At 39.1% G+C, this 14,577-nt stretch overlaps 1 protein-coding gene across 7 annotated transcripts in view; it reads left to right on the forward strand.

Annotated features, from left to right (window-relative positions):
- Positions 1-14,577, forward strand: part of FAR2 (fatty acyl-CoA reductase 2) — a 184,954-nt gene that overhangs the window by 1,392 nt on the left and 168,985 nt on the right. The gene's annotated exons all lie outside the window — the stretch shown is intronic.

Below are 14,577 nucleotides of genomic sequence, written 5' to 3' on the forward strand. Positions count from 1 at the left end.
CATCTTCCTCCTAGAAACCCTAGAAAAACATCCCACCTGCCAGCCTCCTACTCTTTCACCTCTCGGGATGGGTAGAATTATGAACACTTATTCTTCCATGGATGGGCTACTAAGTGTGAGCAAAAAAGATTGTTTCTGGACCTGCCAGAGCTTTGGCGGTTGGTTGAATTATGTATTGCCCCATTGTGACATGAACAGGGACGAGAGTGGGGACAGCAGAGTGACCAAAATCTCAAGTGAATCGTGTTTTCCTAGTTGTTAGAGGCTGCATCAAGAAATGTTTGACATGCTGTGCAAATGAAAATTTGAGAATTACCCTGAGGTTTCAATTACCCATCTCTCTGTATCTCTATTCATATGAGTTGGAGATTTGGCTGAGATGCATATTTAATGGAAAAGGACAAAGAGACTAAATACAGTTTTAAGTCAGCCACTCAAACGGAAGGAGCAGGTTTTAAAGCAAAATCCATTTTAAGGGCTATTTGTATGTGAATCTTCTAGGAGATGGGATCGGTTTTTACCAGCCAGACTCAAGACTCACAGCATTTCTTCTGTTGTATTTCTCAGGGTACAGGTCTTTAGAGTACTCTCTTTTCCCTTTTCTGAGAGCATCTTCTACACCTGTTCTGTTAACAAATTCCTACCTTACTCCTATTTCTGAGTTATAGTTATCTATAAAATTGATGTAAATCAGCATGAGTTGGTAAATCTTACAGTGAGACATTTCTCCTTAAAAGAGGGAGTGTGACATCTAATTGCAGAAGAGGGATAAGCTTCTGTTAAGGTGGTGAAAATAAATAAAATACCTCATATCAGGGTCATGTTTGGGTATCACTTTGGGGTTTGTGAAGAAAGTCATCTTCAACGTCTCAACATCACCTTGAATGTCTCATCATTTGCTTTACTATCATCTGAAAATGCAATAAGATGTTACTTCTTTCTGGCAACATCTGGGCAGCCCTAAGAACTCTTTGTCTTTGTGTTAATTCATGTGTGCCTATGAAAACTTACGCATGAACAAACAGCCTCTGAAGGAACATTGGTGTACACTGACACCAGCATGCTGCCTCTGCCAGTCTCTTGTGACATTGTGTTTGGTCTCTTTGAGAACATTCATTACTCTTGAAGAGGAATTCTTATTGCTTTATTTTCTTTTCTTAACAGAGCACTTAAGGATTTGATAAAAGCTACAAAATATGAAAAATAAACTTATGCGTATTAGCATAGAATTTTATCTATAATTTCAGGAGCTCACAGCCTCTTGGATACCCAGTCACCCAGATGATAGAGGTCCAGAGACCTCAGGCTAGGCCAGCTCACAAGGTCCAGTACCTAGAAGGGCCCCATACTTGGTTTAATGTTCTGCTGTCACTGTCAGCTGTCTTAGTAATTTTTAAAGAGGAGCTTCAAATTTTCATCTTATACTGCTGCTGCTGCTGCTAAGTCGCTTCAGTCGTGTCCGACTCTGTGCGACCCCATAGACGGCAGCCCACCAGGCTCCCCCGTCCCTGGGGTTCTCAGGCAAGAACACTGGAGTGGGTTGCCATTTCCTTCTCCAATGAATGAAAGTGAAAGTGAAGTCAGTCGTGTCCGATCCTCAGCGATCCCATGGACTGCGGCCTTCCAGGCTCCTCTGTCCGTGGGATTTTCCAGGCAAGAGTACTGGAGTGGGGTGTCATTGCCTTCTCCCATCTTATACTAGACCCTGCAAATTCTGTAGCCAGTGCTGAGCCCAGGTTCATAAGCCTATTCTGTTACTTCCTGAATAACAGCACTGTCTCAGCAATCCTACGTGGCGGGTAAATTCTCTGATACAATCTGAAAGTTAGCTGCAGCATGCTTCTGCCACTAAGTCCTTCTACACCCAGTTTTCTCATTGATAAAATAAACATAACAGACAACATCTACTACTGTATTCATCTTAACCGGTTGTTGTAAAAACATACAGGTAAAAAGAGCTAATAATTGTTAAACTGTCTACTTACCTTGAACAGTTGTATACTAATAAAGATGGTATTATTACACACTTACTTTTCTACTCCATGTTTCAGAAGTAGTTTGAGGAAATCTGGTTAAGTATATCAAAACGGTTGCAGAACTTTTATAACCATTATATTTTGGTGGAAGAAGAAAATAAAAAGTAGCTATGGTTTTTAGTATTTTAAGTATTCTTAAAAATCATTATTTGAGCAAGATTGGAATTGGCAACTAAAAGTACAAAATACCTTTCTGGATCCCAAAGATACTTCTAGAATTAAATTGATATTTGGGGAAAGTTCATCCAAAATTGAACAATGAACAACTGAGTCATGATTGAAATTATTTGAGAAGGTAATCCTTTCTGCCTCATTTAATGTTTGCTGCTGCTGCTAAGTCACTTCAGTCGTGTCCGATTCTGTGTGATCCCACAGACCGCAGCCACCAGGCTCCCCCGTCCCTGGGATTCTCCAGGCAAGAACACTGGAGTGGGTTGCCATTTCCTTCTCCAATTCATGAAAGTGAAAAGTGAAAGGGAAGTCGCTCAGTCGTGTCCGACTCTTAGCGACCCCATGGACTGCAGCCTACCAAGCTCCTCCATTTATGGGATTTTCCAGGCAAAGTACTGGAGTGGGGTGCCATTGCTTTAGATACTCGTATTTTCAAAACCTTGAGCAAAGCACTCTTTTTAAATGTTCTGGGAGATACCTGGCAATGTAAAGTACACCTAGTCACTTGCCAGGTTATCTTCACTTCCTGTACCACTGCGGGAGGAACTGAGAACCCTTGGACAAGTCCTCTGTCCTCGCGTTCCTCCCTTAGTCACTTCCCTCTGACCTCAGAACTTATCCTTAGCACAGCTTTCATTCCCAGCATGATGGCAACACACTGGTTGAGGAAGAAATAGACTGAAAGGAAATGGGTCCTTTCTGAAAGAAAGGAAATGGCAACACACAGGGTTGAGAAAGAAAATAAACTGAAAGGAAATGGGTCAGACTTCCATATTAAAGTCTTAAAGTTGAGGCGTTAAAAGAAGGTGGATGGGGACTCTTTCTTTCATTCAGCTACTCTGTGCAGAGGCATGCTGTGAACTTTATTAAGTAACAAGTCCTCCTCCATAGATTTATGACATCATTGGCAAGACTGCATATGTAAATATAAGTTGTTAATTAACACACCTGGTAAGTTGTTACAAGTCAATATGAGATAAGGCACCAAATAAATGGTACAGAAAATAAATACAATAAGTCCCTAAGAAGAGAGTAAAGTAAACCAAACTGGTTGGGGAAGCTTGAGTTACATGAGTTGGTCCTTAAAGTTCCCCTTCTAATAGAGATAAATGAATGAGGCTTTTGGCTGATAAGTGTGCAAAAAATGGAAATCTGAAAGGGTGTAAAGTTTCATATAAGAAAAAGGCAGGAGATAAAAAGAACTTTCCACTGGATAGTTTTAATCATGTAATATGTAATTATTAAGCCCATTCTGTGACCAGACACGAAAGACAATTTTCTTGCATTTAGTGTGGAATAAAGCAGATATGTAAGATCTTTTGGATCTTACAGACATTAAAAAATAAATACATAAGAACACATTGTTAGAAGTAGTATGGAGAAGAACAAGGGGCTGTTAAAAAAAAAATGGGCTGATTAAGATTTGGTGCTCTGTGAAGGTCTCTGAAAAGGAAAGATTTAAATTGATATTTGAAGGAGGCACAGGGATTCACTTGGCAAAAAAAAGAAAAAAAAAAAGGAGGGAAAAGCCATTTAGGTAGAGGAAATAGCAAGTAGGTAATCTGTAAAGAGAAGAAAAGCTTGGAAGTGTTCAAGGGATAAAAAGAAGGCACGTGTGTTGGAAAAGGGAGTTTCTGAGAGGCTGGACATGAGTGTGTGTGTGTGTGTGTGTGTGTGTTGTGGGGGGTGGGTAGGCAGGAGCCTGGTCATGCAGATCGTCACAGATCTTGATAAAGATTGTGAATTTTATTTTAATGAGAAGCCTTTGAAGACTTTGAAGCCAGAGGGTAATTTACATTTTAAGGATACCTTTGTAGCTGAAATAAGGAGAATGGACTAGCAGGATCAAGAATGAGAAGTAGAATACAGTTAGGACACAGCCAGCGACTGTGCTGATAGAGGAAGTGGAGAAAAGTGTGCACACTTGAAGTGCATTTCACAAGTCGAATTGATAGACCTTGGTGAAAGACTGACGATGAGAGGTGGCAGAGGAAAGAAGTGTGAGAAGAAATTCCTTCAGTAGATACTGCTGAGTTTTTATAACTCAAAACTATTGTCCTTGATGCATAGAATTTAGAGTTTTCACAGAAGAACTGAAAAGTGACATGGAAACTGGTAACACTGCCTGGTACCTCTGAAAAATATGCCAGGATGTTGGAAATGGGGTGAGAGAGAAGAAAATAATATGCTTTTCATATTATCCTTTATAATATTGAGATTATTTATAAAATGTGTACACACTTTATAATTTTGTAAGAGGTTACCACCACAACAAATACGACTCTTGATTTTCTGACTTGAACACATGTATAGCATATGGGATAGTCTAAAATGACAAAAACCCAGATAGAAAGGCCTGATCCTTGTGAAAGTGATTGCTCTATAGCATAACGTACTCCCTTGCTTAGAAGCTTTCCATTCTTCCACCTTTTCTGTATCAATGTTTCCCAGAAATGTAGTCTATGGATCATTGGATGTTAATAATAGTCAAGTAAAGAAAAAGAAAAGCTTCCTGATCATGTAAGTGTAAGGAACAATTTAACCCAATTAAGCAGTTTTGTTGCAGGAGTCCTTGGAGCCTTTAATACACTAATAATGCACTTTAAGAATCCTCAAGAAAGAAGAGGTATTTTATGCCACATTTCCTAAACTTATTTGACCTTGAAATGCTTTTTTTGGCAGAACATCTGACAGAGTCAGCATTAGCCTAACACGCTTTGGGAAATGCTGCCCTATATTAATAGATTAAACCTCTTAACATCCACAGCTTTCTATTAACCATCAACTTCTCTTATCTCTTTCATGCAACTTAGTTGGAAGAAAGCAGAAGACCAGAATTGAATTGACTCTGTTAATAAGCTCAAAATTGATGATGAAAACAATTCCACTGTATGAATCAGTTATAAAATGATATTCACAAGCAAGATCTGCAGTGTGACTAAAAACAATTAAAAAAAAATTAACTTCTACTTTCTTGGCAAGGCTATGCAGGACCTCTTGAGGGTACATTCTGTCAAGTTTAGATGTACCCATGAGGAAGCTGATGCATAAACAGTGGGGAAGGGCCTCTCATGTCCCATGGTAGTTCTGAGCCTTAGTTGATGTTTGTAGTATATCCCCAACAGGGTACAGTGTGAACACATAGGATGTCTGCGGGAACTGATTTTGCAGTGAATCTCGTTCATCTTTGTTCCTGCTTCCCAGTGTATTTGCATGGTGGTGGGCTGAAGGCAGAAGTGCAATTTATGACCCAAGAACAACCAACAGAGCAGAACAGAAGAAACAAGTTCACACAGCTATGGACTCTGGCCAGGGCTTCATCCACTCAGTGCTCTAGCCAAGGGGTCCACAAACAGTGACTCGAGGGCCAATTTTGGCTCCTGCCTATTTTACTATATCTATTGAACTAAGAATTGTGTTTATATTTTTAAATGGTTTTTAGAAAAGCAAGAATAATGTTCCATGGCACATGAAAGATTTCATAAGTTCACGTTAGTAGTCATAAATAAAGTTTTATTGGAAATCAGCCAATGCCATGCACTAATTCATCCTATTATCCTATTGCAGCTCCACATAATAAGTAGTTGTGATCTGCAAAGCCTAATATATTTACCATCCGACCCTTACATAAAATATTTGTCAGCCCCTACTCTAGACTATTAACTCACTGGCTGTAAAAATTTTAATAGACTTCTTTTATATATTAGGGGGTAGTCAGTTCAGGCTGCTGTAATAAAGCACTGTAGAATGGGTTGCTTATAAATAACAACAAAAACCTGTATTTCTTACAGTTATGGAGGCCAGTGGTCCAATTTGAAGGCACCAGCAGATGTGATGTCTGGTGAGGACCACTTCCTGGTTCACAAATGTCCTTCTTTCCATTGTAACTTCACATTGTGGAACTTCACAAGGGAGTTCTTAAGAGTCTCTTTTATAAGGGCACTAATCTCATTCACCCGGAGAAGGCAATGGCACCCCACTCCAGTACTCTTGCCTGGAGAATCCCAGGGACAGGGGAGCCTGGTGGGCTGCTGTCTATGGGATCGCACAGAGTTGGACATGACTGAAGTGACTTAGCAGCAGCAGCAGTATCATTCTCCAGAGTTCTCCTTTCATGACCTAATGACTTCCCAGAGACCCACCTTCAAATACCATAAAGTTAGAGAGTAGATTTCAACATATACATTTTCAAGGATTCAAACATTTCAGTCTGTGTCAAAGCTGGAAATACAGATAGGTAAATTGATAGACTAGAAGCTCCTCAAACATTATTGTCATTGGAGTCATAACAATGTCATTTCTTGTGGATGACTAGTATAGCTAGTCATTGGAAATGGCCCTGATTCTGGGAAAGATTAAGGCAAAAGAAGAGGGCAGCAGAGGTGGAGATGGTTAGATAGCATTACTAACTCAGTGGACATGAATTTGAGCAAACTCTTGGACATGTGAAGGACAGGGAAGCCTGGCGTGCTGCAGGTCATGGGGTCACAGTCGGACACCTTAATGACTGAACAACAACAGTATAGTTAGTGTTACCTGCCAATGGAAAGAGCAGAAGATAGTTTTGAGGTGATAGCTTTTGAAAGTTACTCAGACATTTAAACTCATATGTAAAGGATGGGCTGTCAGATAAACATACCCAGGGTCCAAGAAGTTTAGGGGGTAATTAACCCTGATATTACTTAGTTGTTGAAGTCTGCTGCTGCTGAGCATGGGTTTCCGGTGAGTAGTCACCTTTGATTTTTATTTCAGTTAAGCAAATTTGTATTTTATTAATGCATCCTTTTTGTGAAGAGTGATGGTTTAAGGGTGACAGTCTTAAGTTTGGGATGACAACTATACCTTTCATTATCCCTGCTGCTGCTAAGTCGCTTCAATCGTGTCCAACTCTGTGCAACCCCAGAGACAGCAGCCCACCAGGCTCCCCCGTCCCTGGGATTCTCCAGGCAAAAACACTGGAGTGGGTTGCCATTGCCTTCTCCAATGCATGAAAGTGAAAAGTAAAAGTGAAGTCGCTCAGTCGTGTCCAACTCTTAGCAACCCCATGGACTGCAGCCCACCAGGCTCCTCCATCCATGGGATTTGCCAGGCAAGAGTACCGGAGTGGGTTGCCATTGCCTTCTCCGTTCATTATCCCTACCCTGCATTTATTGAGTAAGGATTTTTGGTACAAGACTCCCCAGGTACCTTCATACATAACCAGCACAGCACAGGTACAAATGTGAGAACAGCTGGTCCAGTTGCTTCTGTGGGACTTAGAAACAGAAGATGGAGATGGAGGCTTGTACTTAGGTCTGTCACTGTGGTCACAGAGTCTGTCCACAGGTCAGTATTCCGGGGGAATCAATCAAATAGGATGAAATACAGGGCTTCTTGCCAGCCACATTCATCAGGTACTTTGCATGACTAATTCAGAGACCTGGCTTTAAAAAAAGGATTGGTTTCAGGTGAGATCTTCATTCAACAGCCAATTTTTCCACTTAACACTGTATCAAAGCAAAAATAATATATATTTTAATATATATTATATATTATAATACATATTTCTTTGTGGAACCGACAATGTGATTAAGTAGACAGTGAAAAAAATCATCTTACTTTAATCAACAGACACTAGGAATAGCATATATCTATTGTCTTAGTCATGGTTTATTTTAAAACTCCTAGATAATTCTGTATCCTTTACCTCTGAAGTCCAGCAAAAGCCCTTTCTAGCAGCAGCTGGCAATGCATCTCCTCTGGCTTTTGGACATGCTTTCTAATGCATTTGAACTTCCCAAGCTCCTCCAGAGATGGCCCCCAATTGTTGAAGCACACACTTGAGGGAAGGACAAGAAGCTCTGCCTTGTGAATCTGTGTAGAAAAGGCCAAACTCTGACCTCTCCTATCCACTTACCCACCCATCCACCTCAGTGGAGATGCTGGGTCAATAACATTCACTGGTGAATAACAGGATGACCACAGGAGGCAAGAATAATATTTTCTGAGCCAAGAAATGAGAAAAAAAGTCATTGGGAAAATGCTCCACATTTTAGATCATTTCAGAAAAATGGTGCTTTATTTATCACAGGTCAGTGAGAGGACACATTCCACAAAAGTCAGTGCAAGTTCCCAGTATTTTTGAAGGCAAGATAGTTGGAAATTAGGAAGACCATTAAACTATGTGTCTGGTCCCAATATATTTAAAACCACTAAAGCATTTCAAATAGAATTAGATTCTCCAATATTGTTAAGAAACTGGAATAATCTGCCCAGAAGAATTTGATAACCTGAACAAAAGAAGCTCTGTATAACAATTCACTATGTGTGCATGTATTAAAGTTTTTCACTATTGTTTTCAAGAAAGAACATTTAATACTAAATAGTGTGTTGGTAATAGCATAATTTTATCCAATAATAAAATCATTTTAGAGATAGATAATACTCATTTAATAAAAATGGAACTATTTGTCTAAAAATTAAGAGAAATTGTCCACTTAATTCCACATGAAACATAAATGTAAATAAGATACCCTGATAAATATTAATGAAATCAACTTTATGTCAGTCTGTGTATTTTTAGTTCTATTATGCTATAACTGTTGTCTCTTTCTGAATTGACTCACTTCCATTGTGTTTTATTTACACAAGACCTTCAGGACATATCTCTTCTGAAGATAACTGTGTCTTCTGAAGGATGGACTCTTACTCTCTCACCAAAATGCTTTGAGAACATTAGATCTACTTATAAAACTTCTCCAAGCTTCAGGAGAGTCTGAAAGAGTTATTTGTTCTTGAACTGAGCAGTTTCCTTCTTTCTCAGTAACCTGGACTTGTCAAACCTCTCTCCTTACTAGAATTTTGACATTACTTCTTTCTTTTCTTCTTACTATTTTGGTCCAGTCCCACCTGAAGCAGTGGTTATGCAAGTACACAGTGCACTGCTGATCACAGGATTGCACTTTAGGTAAATTTAGGTCTCAGTTTCTTTTAGGACAGTGAAACTTTCTCAAATTAGCCTTCCCCTGAACTCTTAGACATACTATATGTTAGCACATATGCCATCTAATCTACCATACATAACGGTGAGCAAACGGCTTTGCCTTAACTAACTCTATTCACATTCTAAGTTGTAGAATGTTCAAGTACTGTATCAATATTTGATCTAAATTTGTCATTTTATAATAAAAAACAAGCCAGTCCCAAAGACCTGAAGTGACTTGTCACATATCTATTTAATGAATAAGTGTAGACTATTATCCAGATCTTATGATTGCAAATTCCATGATTATTCTATTCATTCATTCAGTTTACTGAGCATCTACCATGTGTCAGATTGGATATTAGGCTCTGCAAATATAGTGGTAAACAAGTTATAGTACCTGTCATTAAGCTTTAGTGCCCTCTATTCATTGAACATTTTTTAGCCAGTTAAAACTTTGGAGTTTGTGAAATCTTTCAGCAGACCCTCAGTGTAAAAATACAAGATACTCATATATTTTTATTTCCTGTTCTTTCCCCTCCTAACAAGCTTCAGCAAATGATTTAGCTTCCCATGACCCTAAGCAGTTAACACCAAGAAGAAAGTGATGGGAAATGGAATTAAAATGAATTAAAGTCCACAGGGAAGATAATGAAAATTCTCCCTAAGGAATAGTGTTCTCCTGTATCCACTGTAAGTCCTGAGGATTGACTAGCCTGTGTCACCTTCCTCTTAGTCACTCACTCTTTCCCCAGACTGCCATGGATGGAGATCAGTCTTCATGCTTCCTCCTTTCCTTTCTGCCCTTTAAGATAGATAACACAATCTCTTTGTGTTTTAAGTAGTTTACTGCTAATCATAGTGGAAAAAAAGAAATGGAAGAGCAGAAACAACCAATGTGAGCAAGTTATAGTTTCAGAATGATACCTTTGAGTCTTGGTGTAGGGCCAGTAGTTAGGCACTGACTTCCTGTGTGATGACACCCCAGTATCTTCAGCCATCCAACTTTATTTCTACACGTGAGATCAAAAACCAATCCTCTGTTTGAAAAAATCCTCACCTATACTCAAGTACTTCCCTCATAGTTCAGTTGGTAAAGAATCTGCCTGCAGTGCAGGAGACCTGAGTTCAATTCCTGGGTCGGGAAGATCCCCTGGAGAAGGAAATGGCAACCCACTCCAGTATTCTTGCCTGGAGACTCCCATGGACAAAGGAGCTGGCAGGCTACAGACCATGGGGTCACAAGAGTCGGACACAACTTAGTGACTAAACCACCATCACCATACTCTTAAATCTAGATGAAGGTATTTGTCTGATGGGGACATTTATAGTTTTCAACAGATTTTCAAAGGGGTCTTAGTCAAAGCAAGATGGGGAACCACTGCCTTAGGAACAATCAAATGACCATTTTACCTCCTTGAAGACCTCCAGACTCAGGAAAGATCCCTTCTGAGGATTCCTCACAAGGACCGTAGAGCTGTTCTGGATGGTTAGGTTTTCTTGATCCATTTTCAGTGTGTCACACAATCCAGAATGTTTCATTGTTCCAAAACAGAAAAAGGATCATGTCATCCCTTGCCTAAAGCCTCTGCTTCTCAACCTGAGATGCTAGTTGAAGTAGGTGTGGGTGGTAGGCCTCCCTAATGCAGAAGCACTTTGAGCATCACCCGTCCTTCCTGCATCTCAGAAATCTGGAGACTCAAAAAAGCAAGGTGTTGAAAGGTTGGTTCCTTCCCAAGACTATGAGAGAAGCAATTATTTTAAGCCTCTTCTCGGCTTGTAGATGCCATCTTCTCTCTGTATCTTCACATCCTCTTCTCTCAGGTATGTCTGTGTGTCCAAACTTCCTTTTTTATTAGGATACCAGTCATATTGGTTTAGGGACCCATTCTACTTCAGTAAGGTTTCATCCTAATAAGTTACCTCTAAGTTACCTGTATGATAATCCTTGGAGAAGGCAATGGCACCCCACTCCAGTACTCCTGCCTGGAAAATCCCATGGACGGAGGAGCCTGGTGGGCTGCAGTCCATGGGGTCGCTAAGAGTCGAACACGACTGCGCGACTTCACTTTCACTTTTCACTTTCATGCATTGGAGAAGGAAATGGCAACCCACTCCAGTGTTCTTGCCTGGAGAATCACAGGGACGGGTGGGCTGCCATCTCTGAGGTTGCACAGAGTCGAACACAACTGAAGTGACTTAGCAGCAGCAGCAGCATGATAATCCTATTTCTGAATTATGTCACATTCTGAGATACTACAGTTGAGGATTTTAATGTTTGAATTTTGGAGGACACAATTCAACGCATAACACCCAGGAAACTAGTACTTGATTCTTCTTTACCACAGTGGAATGTGGTGATGAAACTCTATCTACGAGGCACTTCAGTGTTACTCAAACAAAACAAAAACTCCACAAAAAGCAAACAAGAACAAACAACATGAAACCGAAACCAAAACCAAAAACAGAAAAAGAAGAACACTCCAAAACTATACATTTTAGATACGGATTAATAATGAACATAGGTAATAACTATTTTTTTCTTTCTTCTCATGTGTTTTAAATTTTTTTATGAGGTACAACTTACATGTGAAAGAGTGAATGTGTCATAAATACAGCAAGTAGCTCTCAGATTTCGGGTTCCAGATTATAAAGAAAAACACTACCAGCTTTCCACACACTGCAATCCTGTCATCACCTATTGCCCCCCAAAGTAACCGTTATACTGACCTCTAAGTCATTGATTGGTGGGTGGTGGTGATTTAGTCACTAAGTTGTGTCCAATTCTTGTGACTCCATGGACTGTGGCCTGCCAGGCCCTTCTGTCCGTATGATGCCCTAGGGAAGAATACTGAAGTGGTTGCCATTTCCTTCTCAGGGGATCTTCCTGATCCAGGGATTGAATCCACCTCTCCTGCTTTGCAAGTGGATTCTTTACCAACTGGGTCACCAGGGAAGCCCAAGTCATTGATTAGCAAGGTTCAAAGACAGATTAGTTTTGCTAGGTTTTGGAGTTTTATATATAAGTAAAATACAGTGTGCATTATTTTGTGTCCAGCTTATTCACTCAACGTTATGTTTTTAAGATTCTTTCAGGGCTTTGTGTATTCATTCACATTGCTGTCTATTATTCCGAATGTGAATATACCACATTTAATTTATCTTCTGTTGATAAAAAGTTGGGTAGTTTCCACTATAGAGTTCTTGGGAATAGTGCTACTAGGAACTTTATCATGAATGTCTTTGGCTGAATAAATGTACAAATTGCAGATGGGAATACTTCCATATGGAACTGATTTATGTAGAGAGCTTTAATAAAAACTGCCAAAGGGTTTACCAAAGTGGTTTTACAGTGTATACTCCCAGAAGCAGTAGTCAAGAGGTTCTACTTGTTCCATTTGTCAATACAAATGGACATTTCTTCATGTGTCCTTTGCCTGTTTTTTTCATTTTATCCATTTCAGTGTGAGAGTAGTTGTATGACATAGTACTTTTACTTATATTTTTCTGGAGACTGACAATGGAGCACCATTTTGTATATTGGCCATTTGGATATCTTTTCTTGAGATGTGTCCAAGTTTTGTTCATTTGTTTACTGGGTTTATTATTTATTGGGTAATTTTTTCATGATTTGTGCATATACTTTATCTATCTTGGGTGCAATTCCTTTATTAGATGTATGTAATTTGAATACCTTCTTCCAATCTGTCACTTGCCTTTTTATACTCTCATTAAAGCTTTACTGAGCAAGGCTTTGCCCACTGGAGCAAAACCCAGTTTTCACCACCCAGTCCCTCCCATCAGGAAGCTTACAGAAGCTTCTTAGCCTCATCCACTAGAGAGCAGATTGAAGAAGCAAGAAGAACCACAATCCCACAGCTAGAACAAAAACCACGTTAGAGAAAGTTAATCAGAATGAAAAAGCAGAGAGTTATGTCCCAGATGAAGGGACAATATAAAACCCCAGAAAAACAATGAAATGGAGTGGTGATAGGCACCTTTCAGAAAAAAGAACTCAGAATAATGATAGTGAAGATGATCCAGGATGTCAGAAACAGAATGGAGAAGATGCAAGAAATGTTTACCAAAGACCTAGAAGAACTAAAGAACAAACTGAGATGAACACAACACTAGAAGAAGTCAATAGCAGAACAACTGAGGCAGAAGAATGGATAAGGGACCTGGAGGACAGAATGGTGGAAATCACTGCTGCAAAACAGAATATAGGGGAAAAAAAATAATAAAAGACAGCCTAAGAGACCTCTGGGACAACATTAAATGCACCAACATTCATATAATAGGGTTCCCAGAAGGAGAAGAGAGAACCTGAGAAAACATTTGAAAGCATAATAGCTGAAAACTTCCCTAACATGGAAAGGAAATTGTTGTCAACCAAGTCTAGGAAGTTCAGAGAGTCCCAGGGAGGATAAACCCAAGGAGGAACACACTAAGACACATAGTAATCAAACTGACAAAAATTAAAGACAAAGATTAATATTAAAAGCAACAAGAGAAAAACAACAGATAATATATAAGGGAACTCGCATGAGATTATCAGCTGATTTCTCAACAGAAACTCTACAAGCCAGAAGGGAATGGCATGATATATTTAAAGTGATGAGAGGAAAGAACCTACAACCAAGAATACTCTACCAGCAACACTCTCATCCAGATTTGATAGAGATATCAAAAGCTTTCCAGACAAGCAAACGTTAAAGAGAATTCAGTGCCACCAAACCAGCTTTACAGCAAATGCTAAAGGAACTTCTCTAGGCAGGAAACACAAGAGAAGGAAAAGATACATACAAAATAAGCCCAAAAGAATTAAAGTGGTAATAGAATCATACATATTGATAACTACATTAAATGTAAATGGATTCAGTGCACCAACTGGCTGGGCAGGGAAAACATGTATATGTATGCATTTCCACTTACTGCATCACTCAGCTTAACCCCCCAAATTGTATGTAAGTGTTTCATATTGTTAGGTTAATAATGTTCCCATTATGGCTTTATTTTTTGTCTGGCTACTGATTGTGAAAACTGATAAACATCTTTTACTATTGTGATCATGTAACTATTATTCTCTTAATACTATTGTATCATGAATGGTCAATGGAAAAATAATAGAATTCTATATCTCCAAAATTACATTTTAATAGAAAACTTGCAATCACTTTTTAAAATCCAGATGCATATCAGAATTATCTTGAAATTTTTTGAAAAATACAAATGCCTAGGTATTGCTATTTTTTCTCCAGAGCTCCAGATATGTTTCTAATGAGCAGCCATGTTTAAAAACAACTGGACTATATGATGATCTTTCACTTTTGTGTAGTTTGTTTCACTTTTTCTACTTCATATTCAGTGCCCTCATTTCATTTGGTGTATGTTTTCCAATTTCATCAT

This window comes from Bubalus bubalis, chromosome 4, assembly GCF_019923935.1.
Source record: "Bubalus bubalis isolate 160015118507 breed Murrah chromosome 4, NDDB_SH_1, whole genome shotgun sequence".
Taxonomy (NCBI): Eukaryota; Metazoa; Chordata; class Mammalia; order Artiodactyla; family Bovidae; genus Bubalus; species Bubalus bubalis.